This window comes from Aotus nancymaae, unplaced genomic scaffold (assembly GCF_030222135.1).
Source record: "Aotus nancymaae isolate 86718 unplaced genomic scaffold, 86718_ANA_hifiasm-v0.15.2.pri h1tg000038l, whole genome shotgun sequence".
NCBI lineage: Eukaryota > Metazoa > Chordata > Mammalia > Primates > Aotidae > Aotus > Aotus nancymaae.
This window is the reverse complement of record NW_026988452.1, coordinates 3,858,603-3,876,359: the sequence shown is the minus strand read 5'-3', so window position 1 is coordinate 3,876,359 and position 17,757 is coordinate 3,858,603. Positions and strand designations below refer to the sequence as shown.

At 41.0% G+C, this 17,757-nt stretch overlaps 1 protein-coding gene across 2 annotated transcripts in view; it reads left to right on the top strand.

The window, feature by feature from the left end:
- The window catches only part of MOBP (myelin associated oligodendrocyte basic protein), a 107,405-nt gene extending 89,974 nt beyond the window's left edge, over positions 1-17,431 (top strand). The window contains exons 8-9 of one of the 2 annotated variants that reach the window (XM_064360115.1): positions 14,019-14,143; positions 15,461-17,431. The gene's annotated coding sequence lies outside the window, so the exon portion shown is untranslated. The remainder of the gene's footprint in view (positions 1-14,018; positions 14,144-15,460) is intronic. The other variant, XM_064360114.1, reaches the window with a different exon arrangement.
- The last annotated feature ends 326 nt before the right edge of the window (positions 17,432-17,757 follow it).

Genomic DNA, 17,757 nt, shown 5'->3' with positions numbered 1-17,757 from the left:
CCTTTTGCTACTAAAAAAAAAAAAAAAATTACAAAAATTAGCCTGGTGTGGTGCCAGGCTCCTATAATTCGAGCTACTTGAGAGACTGAGGCAGGAGAACCACTTGAACCCGAGAGGGGGAATTTGTGGTGAGCTGAGATCATGCCACTGCACTCCAGCATAGACTCCATCACAAAAAAAACAGGAAAGAAATCTGACATCTTTTGACAGTACACACAAAAATCAATTCCAGATAGGTTAATGCAAAAATTATGAAGATTTTAGAATATAATAATAGAGACTATTTTGATGACCCTGCAAAGGAAAATATTAAAAAATATGAGATACAAAAATGTTAACAATGTAATGATTAATAAATTTGACTACATTAAAGAGCCTATGTTCATCTATCACTGCAAAGAGAGCGAATGTTTGAGACACAAAGCAAGAGATCTCTATAACTAAGAAAGGGCTGAAGTCAAAGATGTATAAAGAACCTCTTTTTTTTTTGAGACGGAGTCTTGCTCTGTCACCAGGCCGGAGTGCAGTGGTGCAATTTCAGCTCACTGCAACCTCTGCCTCCTGGGTTCAAGCGATTCTTCCGCCTCAGCCTCCCAAGTAGCTGGGACCACAGGCGCATGCCACCATGCCCGGCTAATTTTTTTGTATTTTTAGTAGAGACGGGGTTTCACTGTGTTGGCCAGGATGGTCTTGATCTCTCGACCTCATGATCCGCCCGCCTCGGCCTCCCAAAGTGCTGGGATTACAGGCGTGAGCCACTGTGCCCAGCCTGAAGAACTTTCACAAATCAGAAAGCCTAACTGAAAACTGGGGAAAAGTCTCAGATAGACACTTCACAAGAGAGTTTTTCTGTTTATCAGAAAAACTAATTAAACTATGAATGGAACTATAATTACATACAGTTAAATATATAGGTATTCATCACACAGTCAGCAGATTGGCGCAGGTTGAAAAGTCCAAAAGACTGAGTGTTAGAGTCAGTGGGCAGCCTGACAAACTCTCACTTATTGCTAAAAGGGCATGAATTTTGTGCCACCACTTTGGAAAACAGTTTGGCATTATCTAGTACATTTGAAGAGATGCAAGCTCTATGATTCAGCATTGTCACTTCTTAGTACATATCCTAGAAAAAATTATGTGCCTGTGTGCCAACAGATAAGTATAAGAATGCTTGTGATAGTATTGCTCTTAATATCCTCAATGGAAATGACCTGAATGTTAATCCACAGTAGACCTGATAATAAACTAATTGTGGCTTGATATGTCTTGGTTGAGTCTCACCGGCATAATAAGGAAAGGAATAAGAGACGAAAGATACATATAGTGTGGCTGTATTCGTATATATTATATTTTAAGGAATGCAAAATTGCCTGGTATCCCTAAGACTGAAATCAAGACTCTCTTCCTTTCTCTCCAATTTCTTTACACGTGCATTTCCCCAGACACTGCATCTTACTCTATGAACTGACATTTGACCTGCAGAAATATTATGCCCCAGAGTTAGTTGTGATATTAAGTTTCTTATATTTAGTAACTAAAACCCAGTTATTACAAATTCTCTCAAAAAAGGGACTTTCAGACATTTCTGTTTTTGTTGCTTTGTTTAGCAAAATTTATATATCTTTACTGATGGCACTGCTTAATCTTTCTCACTTTGCTTATAAAAACCTCTTCATTGCCACCCTCTTCCAGCACAAGGCTGAATTGCCTAGTGATATAGCTTCTGCTTCCACTTGAGTCAATATGGAATGTTATTTCTTTCTATCTATTCAGTGATGAAACCCACCGTTTTTTTGGTGAGCCAATTCACACTCAAGGGCTCTAGACCACCACAGCACTGTACATCCTGAAACGTACCCTGTGTGGCCCCTTTGTGTCCAACCCCCTCCCACAGAATATCAATGTCAATATTTCTATATCAAGGCAACAAAATATTAAGTCAACAACTCATTACAGACCGTAGCAATAAATACTGAGGTTCAAATTTCTTACATGACTCCTTTGTTAAAAATCACATCTGCAAGAACAATTTTATGAAGCAGGGTACTATCACATTTCAGCAGCTTCTGGATAAAGTGAATGTTTTCTTTTATTGAGATTTATTTCACAATTTGTTAGAAAAGTCTGTGAATATCAAAGCCAAATGCTAGATTTCCATTAATTTGCACCAAGAAGGAAAAAAACCCCACATCTTAGAAGCTCAAAATGTACAGTATGGAAAGGAAAAAGATTGACTAACATTATCAAAAAATTGAATACGAGCTACGAAATGTTTTGCGTCTATAATACCAAGATGACACCCCTAGGCTAGATCCTACTTTATCGTTATTATTTCTGGTTATTCTGTTAACTGTCCCAAGCATATTTCTATGTTTTTCGACAGAACTGGCAACTGCTAATATTTGCTGATTTGGTTCAGTCACTTTCTGAACCAAACGTGAGCAGTGCTAGGGAGACCTAATTGAAAAACGGTTTTAGAATGAGCCAGACCTGAGTGTAAATCTTGACTTGGTCGCTGAACAAGTTATATAACTTTCTCTATGAAATTGCAATAATAATACTTGGTTCATGCTTTAAGGTTTGTGAGAAAATGAGTAATGCTTTCATGGGCAAGATGTCTCACTTTACAGTTGACAAAATGTACACACATCCACACACACACACACACACACACACACACAAGTCTGGTACAGTGTAAGTCAATTTGCCACGCCAAAGAGCAGTTTGAAAGCAGCGGCACTACCCAGGCCCGAGCAAAGTGGCCACGGTCTGCTACGTTCTGTTGACCGGTCCTAACTCCAGGCCTAAGCAGAGGCCACGCATATACTCACATCTGGCCTACAGATTCATTTTGTTTAACCCGCATAGCACTATTTTTAAAAGTAAATGCATGCCAGTCTGTAAAAATGGGATGACTTCACATAAATGACAGAATTTTCTACTTCTCTTGAAAAATTGGAAGAAAGTGGTAGCGTGGGTCCACATGCTGCTGGAGGAAGATCGCTAGGGCTGAGGAGGGGCAGCCTCTTTTCATGGCACATGCCCAGTTCATCACGGGCGCCCCCTTCCTGCTACTCTCATACACTTTATCTGGCAGGCATTTTACTTGCTACTGTGAGTCTGGCAAAGGGATGGGCTACACAGTCTCCAGGTAAGCTGTCATTCAAAAATAGTTACTCTCACACCCAGACCTGAGAAGTTTGGACAGCCTTGGTTGTGTGCTCTGGGAAGCAGGGAGGGTAGCTGTTCTGTGGGCCAGTCAAGGTTAGTCCTTTGCTAGCCAGACTAGAGTGGTGATGACATTTGGAGCACCAGGTGGCCACAGGCAAGGAGGAAAAGCCTCGCTGGCCCAGTCCTGGGAGGAGATGTGTGAGGTCATTTGTTCTCCCAAGAACAAATTAGAGAGGAAGAAACGCTGCCTGTGCGTGGGCCAAGGCTGTATGCACAGGCAGCTTTTCTTCATCTCTGATTTGTAAAATGCTGTTGAATATCTGTTCTCTCAACATCCTGAATGCTAGGCCCTTTTCCATTTAGTTTTTTCTTCTTCACTCCTGATGTGGCTGCCCTCTTCACTATCATGGCTATAGTGGCCAAACTTGGTTTGAAGGGAGCATGGTCAGTGAGCAAAGAGCCCCCGGCTACTGCAAGATTAAAATGGAAATTCACAGCTTCCACACAGTCAGCTCTGAGCAGAAAGAGAGGAAGACAGAGTTTCTCCTTCCACAGAGCAAAGGAGCCAGTGGATCCATAAATAGGTGGGAAACTGGGCAAGATTTTCACCACAGGAACTCGACGAGTGGGGAAGGACCACTGATATTAGACATTAGACATTCACAAAATTAACTAAGATCCCAAGCATAAAGAGTTATTTAATAGCCTCTAATGGTCTGAAAGACAGAAAAGATATCAAGCTAAGTTTTGATTGACAAATTGTTCCATTTTTTTCCTAATGCCACAATTGGTAAATTTGGAAAGTTGTAGAAAGATATGAGGCGATTAATTGTCCCAGGTTGAGGCCTGGCCCTTTTTAGGTCCCTTCCTTTTCTCATTGCCCCATTTTCTATACTGCCCAATTATCTCTGACTTTATATCCCTGAAAGGGAAACAAGTTCTGAAGTATTTGCTGTATAGTAACATACGCCCTCCCTGATTGTCCTGCCAGGTGGATTTCTGTTTCCTGCAGCATTGTACGGTGGCCTCTTTGCGGTGAAGGGTAATTTCCACCAAATCTTGTCCGAGGTATATGTTTTAATCAAGAAATGACATGTAGCACTTTCCAGTTACATTAATGAAAATTCCCAGAAACAATTATGCTTGGAAGGAAATTTGTGCAACCTTCAGTTGTGTCTGCAATGCCTGGAAGTATGGACCCGTCCATGATCAAAAGTAGAGTTCACTAATTATGAGATGATAAGACCACACTCAGTCTAGAGCTGCACTGTCCAATGCAGTGACCATGGGCCGTATGTGGCTACTGAGCATTCAAAATGTGGCTAGTCCAAATTGAAAAGTGCTGTTAGTGCAAAACATATGCTGGATTTCAAAGAGTTAGAATGAAAAATACTTGTAAAGTATCTAACAAGTTTAAAATATTGGTTGCATGTCAAGATGATATCTTTTGGATATATTATATAAAATCTATTAGTAACATTAATTTTCATCATTTTTAAAGTTAAAAAGTATGGCTACTAGAAAGTTTAAAAATGCATATGTGGCTTACATTGCATTTCTGTTGGGCGGCACTACTCTAGAAAGATGGAAGAAAACACCACTCTTCTCATTGCATCGTCTCTCAGTCCCTGTGAAGTCTACCCAGGATAGATACCCAGGGATCCATCATGCTCCCATCTCCTCGCCTCTGAGACGTCGGTCACTACCTGCAGAAGTCTGAGCTGCAGACCCTGACTTAACGACAGATGAATGAATGCACTCTCACACCACTACAGTGATACAAGTGGGCTAGGGATGGCCGTTGGCTGCTTTCAGTGGGTGAAATGCAGAGCTTCTGTCTAATCGACCAGACCCTCTGTCCATCCACACTTTTATTTATAACAGAGGTGTTAAGTCAACACCCTTTGGATAATTAACATGGTCAAAAGTGGCTTTACGAATGATAAAAGCTTTGGGTTTAGGGCCCAGGGTAAACACTATTAACGGGTAATTCTCCTTTGATCTCCCACTGAGAGGCACAAAGTTTACATGATAAACAATTAGAGACCAAGGGATGTAGGATAAACAGACTTAGCTGGGAAAAGCCTCTTCCCTATCTTCTCCCTAACTTAATGGACCAGCTGGCCACCTTCGGCCTGTCCCAATAAAACATTTCAGACTTCCGAAAGGTTTGAGACTATAATCTATAACTTTCCCTGAATGTTTTCTGTAATGTTTTGCCAGCCACGCCAAGTGAATATCAGCACTCCTCCATGCCAATTCCCCTGGGTCTCCTCTAACCTCAACACTCCACCACTTTCCATTTCTTTGTCATTACGGGTGATGCTCTTTACGATGCTACAGACCAAATGGATCATGGTTTTTTTACTCTTTCTTGGAAGGGCATTGAGAGATCTATAGTCTCCCTTGTAGCAGACTTGATTTATATCTTTCCAAGTCTTCAGGTAGGTATATATACAATACAAACTGTCCTCCTACTAATTTTGATGACCTTCCATGGCCAAGTTTGGAAGAGCTCTGATGCTAATATGATCTCAGACTTCTGACTTGAGTGGTGTCACCAGATATCCTGTCCTACCATGCATGCAAAATAACTCTCCATAAAACCCACTGAATATGTTTCAGCGTATTCCGTGTATTTTCCTACTGCATCCTCATAGAATACATTGAATAAAGTAGATCTATTATAAAGTTCATTTTATATCTATAGTTCCCAAAATGTAAAGTGTTTTGCACAAAGACTCAGCAAGGGTTAATGATAGAATTAGGTCATAAGCCCTAATTCTCTTCCAGCTCTGGTTCTCTACAGCAAGTGTAGAAATCAACAGAAAATGTGCTCACAGCCTCACACAACAGCTCTAACCAATTTCTCTTCCAATCCAGTTTTCACAGTGTTGCCAGAGTTATCCTTTGAAAATACAGACTTGATTATATTTATACACTACAAAACAAACAAACAAACAAACAAACAAGCAAAGACAAGCGAATCTTCCCTGGCCTTTGGTCTGCGTAAGTGGACGTTGATATGCCATCCCAGCCTCACTTCTTTCCTCTCCATCTGCAATCTCTTTTCCCTCTTCCCCACTGCACCCAGCACCTGCTCAAATGCCACAACTCAGCACTTCTTGGTTCTTGTTTTCTCAGATCCTCTCTTCTGGCTGTTTCCATCACCTCTAAATCACACACCCCCTTTATCTCCTAGCAAAGCCTTTGGGCTCAGAGCAAATGCACTCTATTGAAAGCTTTCTCCAGCCTTCCTAGGAAGAATTAGTATCTTCCTTCTCTGGGTTTCCATAATCCTTTGTACAGACTGTCCACTGTACAGTACCATTATTACTATTACCATGTCAGAGTCAACTCGTGCCTGTCTCCTGTTTTAGACTGTGAACTTCTTAAGGAAAGAGACTGTCTGTCTTTGTATCTCTATGTGTAGTTGATGCTCAGTGGATATTCTCATCCATTCTCATCTATATGTTGGTGTTTCCCAGGTCTATCTGCTGAGCCCAGCGTTCTCCCCCAGTTCCAGACCCAATTCTCTGACAAACATCTCTCATTTGATATCCCACAGGGAGTTAAAGCTCACTGTGACTTAACTTGGACTCACTTCCCCCCTTACCCAACTTGCTTCTTCCAGAGTCCCTGTCTCTGTGTTTGACATCCTCATCTATCCAGTTGCTCGATCCAGAGAGTGGAAGTTATCCTTGACTTTATCCCCTCTTTTGCCAGCATTCCTCTCCCTCATCCAAACAATCTGATGTATTATTTTCTGCTTCTCAAAGATCAATTAAATCTGCGTACTTTATCCCTGCTGCTGTTATCTCAGGACAGCGTCATCTTTTGCCAAGATTACAGTGATTACATCCTTTAGAGTCTCCCTGTCTTCAGACTTGTCTCCCGCACCTAGAAAAGTATCTGGCATGTTGCAAGCACTCAATAAGTGTATATTGAATGAATCAATCAATGACTATACATAGATGGGTTCACATCTGGCTCAGCCATGCCAGAAGGAAACTCATCTATTTGAAAATGTCCACCCCCTTCCTGATGGAAGGACCTAGGAAATGAATTTAGAGCTATTTATTTTTGAATTGAAGACTAGAATAGTTTTCTTAACATATGTAGCACCCAGAAGCTTTCAACACATTTGTGTATCAGTCATGTCAGTTAAGTCTCACATTCCCCTATGAAATAAATGACCTTGAGAACTCCCTTTTGGTAGCTGAGTCTCTTTTTTGCAGACTTACAGAGTCTAAGTCATTTTCCCACAGTTACCAAGGTGGTAAGGAGAAGAGGCAGGGCTCAGGTCAAAGCATGCAGTCTCCAAAGGCTAGACCAGTTTGGCTAAATTTGGCCCCATACTCAGTGGAACAAGCTGGGTTCTCTCACTCAGTAGAAAGCTTGCTCCTCAGAGAGTAGCTTTGGCAAGGGATAGTGTAGGCCAGTGGAACTGAATAAAAACTTCTGCGCCTCTGCTGACTAGAGGCCTGACACCCCATGCTCATAGCCTGGGGAGCCTGGTAGAGGGGCAAGCGAAGGAAGGCCTGGAACTCAGGGACTTGAGAGTTTCCCTTGCCTCACTGTTATAGGCAGTTATGGCTGTCTCTTCCAGATTACTGCTGGAGATGTTAGGAATAATTTACTCTCTCTCTCTCTCTCTCTCTCTAGCTCTCTCTTGCTCTCTGTCCTTAGTTTGCTTTCTGGGAACCAAAACTGCTAGAAATGCAGAAATGCAGTTGATGAAATCTATTTGGTAAGGGTAGAAAACTCAGAATTGTGAGTAATCACAGGAAGCGAGAAGAATTGCTGCAGTCAGCTTTGATGCCAGGAAATAGGCCATAGATGGGCACAGATAGTGGAAGAAAAGAATGGGAGCACATCCCAAATAACACTGCAGGTGGCCTGGGCTCTGGAGGGGGCCCACATCTTCCCTGGGCACCATGTGTAGCACTGCAGATGGGGAGCAGGAAGATTTCATTTACATGGCTCTCAGCGGGTGCACACTGAGTACCACCGTGTGTGAGGCCCTGTGCGACACTGGGCATGGAGCTGACGCAGCATAGCCCCTGCCTCCTAGCAGCATAGTGTAGCCAAGCAGATAAGATGTGGACATAAATAGCATAGTGCAAAATACAAAGTCACACATTTCACAAAAGAGATTTTGACAAGGTCTTGGGGCATCTAGAGCGGAGGGAACCAGAGTCGTCTTCATGAGGGAAGAGGGATGTTGTGACCTGTTAGGTCAGGTATTTAAGTTAGTTTTGGTGTAGTCAGGTGTGGCATAGTAAGAAACATTCAAACTGGAATGGTAAAACAATTATGTTTATTACTCACAGACCCTGAGAGATGAAGAGAGTACACCTTGCAGGTTAACAGGGAGGGGAAGGGGACATCCAGGACACATGAGCTGAACCAGCAGGTGGGAAACAAAGGAGAGGGAGGGACCTGTGGACTGAAGGCTTGACTGGGATTCAGAGCATTGCCTTATAGGGGTTTCCCATAGGAGGGTTGGACTGGTTAATTTTAAGGGAGTATGAGGCTAAGTGTGGGAACTTAGGGTTACATTATCAAGTTCACCAGGCTTGAGGCAGAAGAAAGGTGGATAAGTGGTTCAGGGTACAGGGCCTTATCTGTCTAAAACATGAAGATGGGAACCAGGTGAAGACTGTCTTCAAATATGTAGGTCAAGTATGACAAGCCAGGAACAGGACAACGAGAGAGATGTTGCAGCAGCATTAATATAATGAGAGTTATGACAAGGCATTTAACTGAGCTTAGACTTATATGTAGATTTGGATAAACAGAGAGTAAGAACATTCCAGAATGAAAGAATTGCATATATAAAATCAGAGCTAGGATTCATGGCAAGGAATCTGTTGCTAAAGGTTCTTCAAAACTCAGGAGTGGGGACCCCAGCAGCTCCAGGTAATCTGACCTTCTCTGTTGCGTCTATGTAGTTTAACCCCTGCTCCTGTGGCTGGTGGCTAATGGTTTTTATTTCTGCTTGATTCTGGAGCCTATGGCTACTTGGTTCTTAGCTTGTTAGTTTCTCCAGAAATAGTCCTGTCAGAGTTGATTTCCAGGGCATTGGGTCGTGCTCCCTGGTGGAAATCCTCTGCACACTTTCTTGGTGCACTCTGTCTGTATCTTTTGATTCCTTTGTCATTTTTGTGCTTACTGGCCCCCCACATGCTTTCCCTCCAAGTGGCCAGCAACTGTACCTTTGCCAATGACTGCCCTAAGGCTGAAGATATGCCTGTGCCCGTGAAGACTAAGGTATGCCTAGGAATTTAAGTCCTTCCCAGGTTCCGCCCTTGACTGGTGATAGATGGATGTGCAGTAGAAGTATTCTACTTTTCTTGTCCCCAACATGTGCCTAACCTGCCTCCAGAGACCCTCTGAGGTTAAGCCAAACTTTCCTCTGGGGACTTTTCTGGGCCTCACACATTGCTTGACCTTTTTCCTTTCCTGATCCCACTTCCCCCTCACTTCTCCAGGTGTTCCCTGGAAATGCTTCCTAATAAATTACTTTCTCTCAAACTTTCATCTCAAGCTCTGCTTCTGTGGAATCCAACTGAGACATAAGCCAAGTGTGGTAGGCAACATAATGGCCCCTTCAAAGTGTCCACATCCTCACCCCTAGAGCTTATGAATACAGCAAAGGGGGCTTTGCAGGTGTAATTAAGGTTGTAGATCTTAAGACAGAGAGATCATCCTGGGTGATCTGGGTGGGCCTAATCTAATCATGTGAACCCTTAAAAGCAGATAACTCTCTGGAAGGAGGCAGGGAGATGCAGCAGAAGAAAATCAGAGAGATTGTAAACATAAGAAGGATTTGATACACCTTTGTTGCTTCTGAGATGTAGGGGCCAAGTGCAAGGACCTGAGAGTGGCCTCTAGGGTCTGACATCTAGCAAGAAAAGCAGAGGCTTCAGTCCTACAGCTGCAAGGAACTGAATTTAGCCAACAATCTGAATGAGTTAGAAACAGATTTTGTCCAGAGCCTCCCACAGGCTGACACCTTAATTTCCACCTATGAAACCCAGAGTGACGAGACCAGCCAAGTCCACTCTTACTTTTTTGTTTGTTTGTTTTGTTTTTTGAGACAGGGTTTCACTCTGTCACTCATGCTGGAGTGCAGCGGTGCAATCACGGCTTATTGCAGCCTCTATGTCCTGGGCTCAAGCAATCCTCCCACCTCAGCCTCCCGAGTAGCTGGGAGTACAGGCACATGCCATCATGCCTGACTAATTTTTACATTTTTTGTAGTGATGGTCCCTTTGTTGGCCAGGCTGGTCTCGAACTCCTGGGCTCAAGCAATCTGCCTTGGCCTCCCAAAGTGCTGGGATTACAGGCATGAGCCACTGTGCCCAGCCACAGCTCTTACTTTTAACCTACAGAACTGTGAGATAATAAATTTCTTTTTTTAAGCTGCTAAATTTGTAGTAATTTTTTACAGCAGCAATAGAAACAAATATACCCAAGTTTCACATAAATAATGTGCATACTCACTGTCTATCCTGGTGGCAACTTGTGCTAGGTATGTCATGAGTTTTGTCCACATAACCACCCATACTTCAGATCCACACTGATGTAAAGATTTACGAAGCCTGTTGAGCTCTTTCTGAGGGTTGTCATTTCTTCTGTCCTCTCCCTTACCTCAGTTTGTTTGCACTAGGGGTAGGGGTCTTAGTTTGCTTTATTTTCCTCCTACCTGTAATTTTATCAGTGAAGGATTGCAAAGGACTGTGAAGAAGGGACTTCTGCCAGTGCAAAGGGCATAGGCAGAAATGGGATGTCACTTGGTTGTGGTGAATTAGCTTGTCACCTGTGGGACAGGGAGAAGTAGCACACAGGGAGTTCCCACCAGGGCCCTGAACTCTACATTAGGTTCTCCAGGTTGAGACGTGTGAGTGCTAAGAGTGAAACTGCATTTGGAGATTCTGAGGTCCTTGGAGCAAAGGAGCTTGGCCTCCATACTACAGTAGCAGGAATTGTTGGAGGCTCTCAGCAGGGGTCCTGGACTCTCCAATGACATATTTTTTTCCCCTTCTGCATCTCTGTTGAAGCACGTGTGCCCTTTTGCCAATTATGAGATTTTTTTTTCTGATCTTCTATCTAACAATAACTCACTCTAAGCAAACACTCTGTGGTCTCAATAAGTAATATTTTTTATCTATTTGCAGCTGCACATCTATGATATAGCCTTGAGGCCCAAATAGAAGCCAACTTCTCCACTGGGAGGTTTCCCTTCATCACCACTCTGTGAGTTAGGAGCTTCTTCTAACCCAGTGCCTGACTCTGACAATCTTAACTGATGAAGGGCAAGGGAAATGACAATCTGAGCACCTGCTGCTCTGCATGCTTTCTCTTTCTGCCTCCAGCTGTAGAGAGGCACCTCTACTTGTGAATACGCTCCCAGGCCTGTGTTGATGTCAGGTCCTGACCCAAGAGGCCTTACCTAGTGGTGTTCTTCCTGTTGCCTGGTTCTTAGCTTTTGTATGTGAACTTAGTTTTTGAGCATCCTGAGAATGGGTTCATTTCTCAGGCAAAGTTTTACATTAATACAGCTCATGAATCAGACTAAAGTATAATGTAAATAGGTCAAATCCTTCATTCACAAGAATTGTCTTAAGGAACAAAATGTTTAAAGTTCAAATTAGTAGCACACTCTTTCCCTGTTCTCAGAGTTAGTTGAAAGTCAAATTGTAATCAGAATCCCAACTCTCATTTGCAATGAAATTTCTGCCACAGAGAGAACATTCTGAAGCCCAAGGGATCCACAAATACTCCCTGTAGGCAGCCATGCAGGAAGCCAAATAATCCAAAGGTTGATTGGTAAGGGTGAAATCAGGACCAGGGGAAGTTAAATAAATGTTCAATGCTCTTGTGGCTTTTTCACTCCTATAGTTCAGTGAACAGGAGCAGCGCCCAGTGCCGCCTTCTCTCCTGTTGTTCAGCGAGTGGGAGGGAGTGTTACAGCTCTTTTACTCTGTCTTCTCACAGCCTGGCGGGCAGGAGTACTGCAGCTCTTTCATTCCTGCAGTTTGGCAAGATCTAGGTTCTTGTCCCATGACCAAGAGGAATAAGGTACGTGGACACTAGAGAGTGAGTAAAACTGAGTAGAATTTTATTGAGTGACAGAAAGCTCTCAGCATCAAGATGGGACCCAAAAGTGGGTTGCTATCTGTGAGGCTGAGTCAGGGGTTTTTATGGGCTTAGAATGAGGGAGTTCATGCTGATTGGTCCATGGATGGTCTTGGAAAAGGCACCATTCAATTGGCTAAAAGGCATAATTCAGAAGGAACCAATCAAGAGAGAGTGGGTAAAGTGGGGATAGAAGTTCTCACTTGGTTGTGGACTCTATTTGGAACTGGCAGCTTGGTTATCAGGCTTTAAACTGTCCTTGGCTTGAAGGTTGCATTTCACTGAGGACCCATCCCTGTCTGCCTAGGAATTTGTCTCCTGTCACTATCAATACCATCATGATATCATAGCTGGATGTTTTTCTCTTACAGTTGGGATGGTTTTAGAATGGCATTGGAATACTCAGAGTCCATTATCAAGGATTCACCATGTCTGTCTCCATCTTCATATTAGAGATGTCTTTGCATCACAACCCAAATGCACTATTTCTGTTGGGCATGACCTTATCTTCACTGGGTAGTGTTTAGCTTCTCAACATCCCACTGTTCAGGCAATCTCTGGTTTCTGCATGGCTGATACAGGCCCTCTTCTGAGGGAGTTTCTTCTTTAGATACCAGTATGTTTAATCTGTTTAGAGTGAGTATTTGCTAAGCAGAAATGCATTCTGACTCCTTGAGGTATGTTTTTTCAATTTCATTACAAATTGAGTTTACTTGATTGTCAAGAGAAAATATTTCTCTCATTCCCATGTTCTCACACCACATATTCTAAACTTCTTAGAAAGTCATAAACCTTACCAGTTTCTCTCTCTGACTTCCTGCCTTTATGTTCTCTTGAAGTTCTAGGCTCTGAATGGGTACATAAGTCTTATATGGGATAAAAACACAGGGACAGAGTCTAACATCTTGGCCACTACAGGATATGTGCCCAGCCAGCAGACGGCTACTCAGAAGTCTGATTGCTACAGAAGATATATGGTGGGAGAGGGAGTTGTTTTTTCTCTCTTTCAGAAAAAGCAGGGCTGGTTGAAGGGATGAGGCACAGGCCACCTGTTGTCATTTACTCATCTATATCCATTGACCTTATTGTTTAGTGAATTTTTTTACTAGATGCTGGCAGTTGACTACCAAATTCTGGTTTTAGTGTGGCTGTGAGTTTCTCAATTTGGGGGGTTATTTATAGTTTGAGGAAATCTCTATTAAGTGTTTTTCACTAGATTTAATGATAAATATAATTCCCAGTTCTTCAGCATTTTTTGAGGTTTGTAGCTACAATGTCTAAACCTAAAACTATGAATATAATGAGTAAATGAAAGGCATTGTTACTGTCCTGGCTTCTCTCTTACTTTGCACATGAATTTGGGCAGGTGAAGCTTTGGACATACAGCTCTGAATACTTGAAACTCAACTGCAATAACTTCATGATGTAAAGTAACTTGACGATAAGGGCTCTCTGAAATGTCAGCATTCATGTTGGTGTCTTTCTAAAGCGTCTGTTGACTGTAAAATTGAATTTTTTTTGAATTTCAGAAATAGGTCAAGTTTAGCAGGACCTTTAATAATCTCAAGACCCAGCATATGCCATGGGAAATGAAGACTGAAAACATTAAAAGTAAAATTTAGGGACAGTGTTCTTAGTAGGGAAAACTGAATATTTTTCTAAAGTGTTTATGCTGTTGGGCTTCTGTTTCTGTTCTGTCGCAGGTTGTGATATGTTGGAAAATGGATGAGCTTGAAGCTGGTAAAAACAAGCATGGAATCCAATCAAAAGAGTTTAGATCAGCTGATTTTACTTCTCTTTGACCTTTGCTTTGTGTAACAGTAAAAAGGTGGGTGACGATGTCAGGATGCACAAAGTTACCAGCAGGTGTTAATTTTCTCCTTTGCAGCACCTTTATCTTCTTTATCTTTAGTCACTTTTATTCCTTGACCACCAGTCTCATCACATCTCAGCTTTTTCATGCACTTTGTATCGGTTTCTAGTCTATACGTAGTCCCAGAGATAAGAAGAGAAGTTCCTTTATTTGAGGATAATTTTTCATGAACATCACTATCATGTTTTGACATTTATTAAATATTTGCTTGTTTGGAAGAGACAATTAGTCATTTAAAAACCTTAACATCAAATCTACTGTATTGCTTAGGCAGGCAGAAGAATAAATAAAATTAAGGCATTTGTTCTTCTAAATTATTAGGTGATCTCATGTTCTTCATCCACATATGTAATGTACTCTTTAATCTTCTCCAAAATAAGTTCTTATCTGTCAGCTCATTTCATTTGACCCTCCAGACCACTTTAGGAAATTGTTTGATATATATATATATTTTTTACAGTTGAGGAAACGTAGATACAAAAAGACACAAAAGACACATACCCAGCTTTAGTGTCTTGCCTGAAGAATTCAAGGTTCTCCAATGGAAACTGAGACATGAAAAGACACATCCAGCTTTAGTGTCTTGCCCAAAGAATTCAAGGCTGTCCAGTGTTGGACAGGTTTTTTTTTTCTCCAAAGAGGAGCTAGAGACACATTAAATGCACTGTCATTTGCAGTAAGTATTTGCACATAGTCCCACATTAATCATGTTACTGTTATAAACACCCATGCATCTATTTTAAGGTGCTCCAAGGTAACAGTTTGCCCACATGCATTATTTTCTTTTAGAATTTTTGATCATTCATAATATCTAGCCAATAACAATTTCAGTGTAAATGGATTGGTGAGTATATTATAATCACTTCTACCTATAGTTACTGGCCTTGGAAAGCCTTTATTCTCAGTTCTTTATTAAGAACTTTAAAACTCTTAACGTAACACAAATTCAATCAGATTATTTAAAAATGGTTACTAGTGCATTATAATAGTTCTTGGTTGCAAATGTATGTTTTGTTATTTATAAGCCCTTTGATTATGACTATACATTAGTAATAAATATATCATCAACCCAGCTTTGAAGTAAAAGATTTTTAGTCAGTTTACCCTACATAAGGTCATAAAGCAATATCACCTTCTAACTTAAAGTGACTTAGAACCAACTGAGCAGATGTATATAAATGCTCTTGCACCAATTCCAGTACCTCCCAAGCAGGGAAACACTGTAAGAAAAGAAAACAAACTCACTGATTCCCTTCTCTTATCTACATTCAGACCAAGCACATAAAGTATTCCCAGAAGCGAAAAAATGTAATTTAGTTCTCTCCTGCTTGGATTTCCACCTGGACTTCATCATGCAACAATGAGAAAGGAACACGCTAAACGGCTACAGCCTATATAACATTTTTAATGGAATGCTGGCAGCCCCTCTTCCAAGTGGCCTAAAAAGACAAAAGCCTCTGCAGAGTTAAAAGCTATTTGTGGGAAACAGAAAGATATGTGGCTTTAAGCAATATTTCTATTTAAGCAAAATATCAGAAATTCTTCATTTAATAAATGTATGTACACAGAACATCTAAGTAAAAGGATATATGAAATTAAAGTTCAAACAATAAGATTTCCTGAAACTCATTTTGTTCTTTTCTTCTGTGATATTGTAATTATTTTAAAATTAGACTTCAAATTATTTTTTGCTTTATATGATGAATGATTGTCTTTCTTATTCTAAACTCTATTTTGCCAGGAATTAAGCTATTCTACCTTTATTTTGGTGAGTATATAATAGTATCTTTCTCCACCTTTCTACTTTTAACCTAGCTATATCTTTTTTTCTTTTTTTTGGTTTTAAGGAGCAGAAAGTTTAATAGCCAATAAAGAAGGAAGAAGCTCACCCATAGAGACAGAGGGAGGGGGATCCAAAGCTGGGAGAGGAAACCCCAAGTGCCATGGAAATCAGCCAGTTATATGAGGAGGCTGGAGGAGGCAGTGTCTGGTTTGCATAGAGCTCAGAGGATTGGTTTGACCAGGTATGTCATTCACATAGCCACAGAAAAACTGCCTCTCCCACCCTAGTCTTTTAATATGCAAATGCAGGGTGCCATGATGTCCTACACATGTGGGGATATGTGGGGGAGGCCATGTTGCCAGGCACACGTGAGGGCAATAACCTAGCTACATCTTTATATTTAAGTGGGTTTTCTTATAGACAGCATGTATTAATAGTAGAGTCTAGCTCTTTAATCCAATCCGATAATCTGATGTTTAACTGGCATATTTAGACCATTTACATTTAAACTGATTATTAACTTATTTGAATTGAAATGTACCATCTTGCTGGCTGTTTTCTATTTGTTCTGTTAACTAAAATAAGTGACTGAGGCAAGAATCTCAATCAATCGAGGTTTATTGAGCTACAGCTTGAGGGTGTGCCCAAGATAAACATGAGTCACAGAAATCCTCTGTGGCTTGCGTTCTCCCTGAAAAGGTTTTCAGGAGGTTCAGTATTTATACATTTCCTTAAGGGAGAAAAGTCATGTAGGAAGAGTGGGAGTAGGCAGAAGAATGATTACTCTCATATTGTCTTTGTTCTGTACCCGAGAAGATAAGGATTATTAGTGTGAAGTCCAATAGACATATCCTTGTTTTATGGGAGAATATACATGTTGAAAGGTTTAGAGGCCAGCAAAGAGCAATTGATGAGGGCAGTCATCCAGAGATGCCTGAGGCCACTTGCCTTTCTGTGGGGCCTAGGTAATGTACAAGGCTCTGACATAAGGGTGTGAAGCAACAGCTATCCATTTGGGGGAAAAGACGGAAATGATGAGTGACTCTGTTTCCAGTTTCCTCTGGTGTAACTTGCCCTGAGGGTCCCGAGATTATTTTTCTTTACAGTTTTATTTTTTTTTCATATTTTTTGCTTGGTTTTTGAATTTGAGTATTTTATGATTCCACTTTATCGCCTTCATGAAATTATTGTTATACCTCTTTTTAAGTGTTTTTAGTGATTAACTTAGGGTTTAGAAAAAAGATTAAAAACATGAATCTAGCTTCGCTTCATATAATATATGCCACTTTGCACATTTCCAACCCTCCCATCCTTGCGCCATTTTGTCACACATTTGACTTTTACAAAGGCTGTAAAGATATACTACATTGTTATAATTTCTGCTTTTAACAGATTTTTTTAAAATAAAGAAAATAAATTAAAAATAAATATTATATTTTCCTTTCATTTATTCTATTTCCAATGCTCTTCATTTCTTTGTGTGACTTCTAGTTTCTGATTACATCCAATTTCCTCTGTCTGAAGAGCCTCCTGAAACATTTCTTACAGAGTAAGTCTCCTGGCAATAAATTTCTTTCATTTTTGATTGTCTGAGAAAGTCTTTATTTCTTTTTCACTTTTGAAGGATATTTTTGGAGTGTATAGAAGAATTCTGCATTGGAAGCTTTTTTCTCTCAGCACTTTAGAGAGGTCACTTCATTGTCTTCTGGGTTTCATGGTTTCTGATGAGACATGGCTTAATTCTTATCCTTGTTCCTTGATAGATGACTTGTCTTTTTGTTATAGG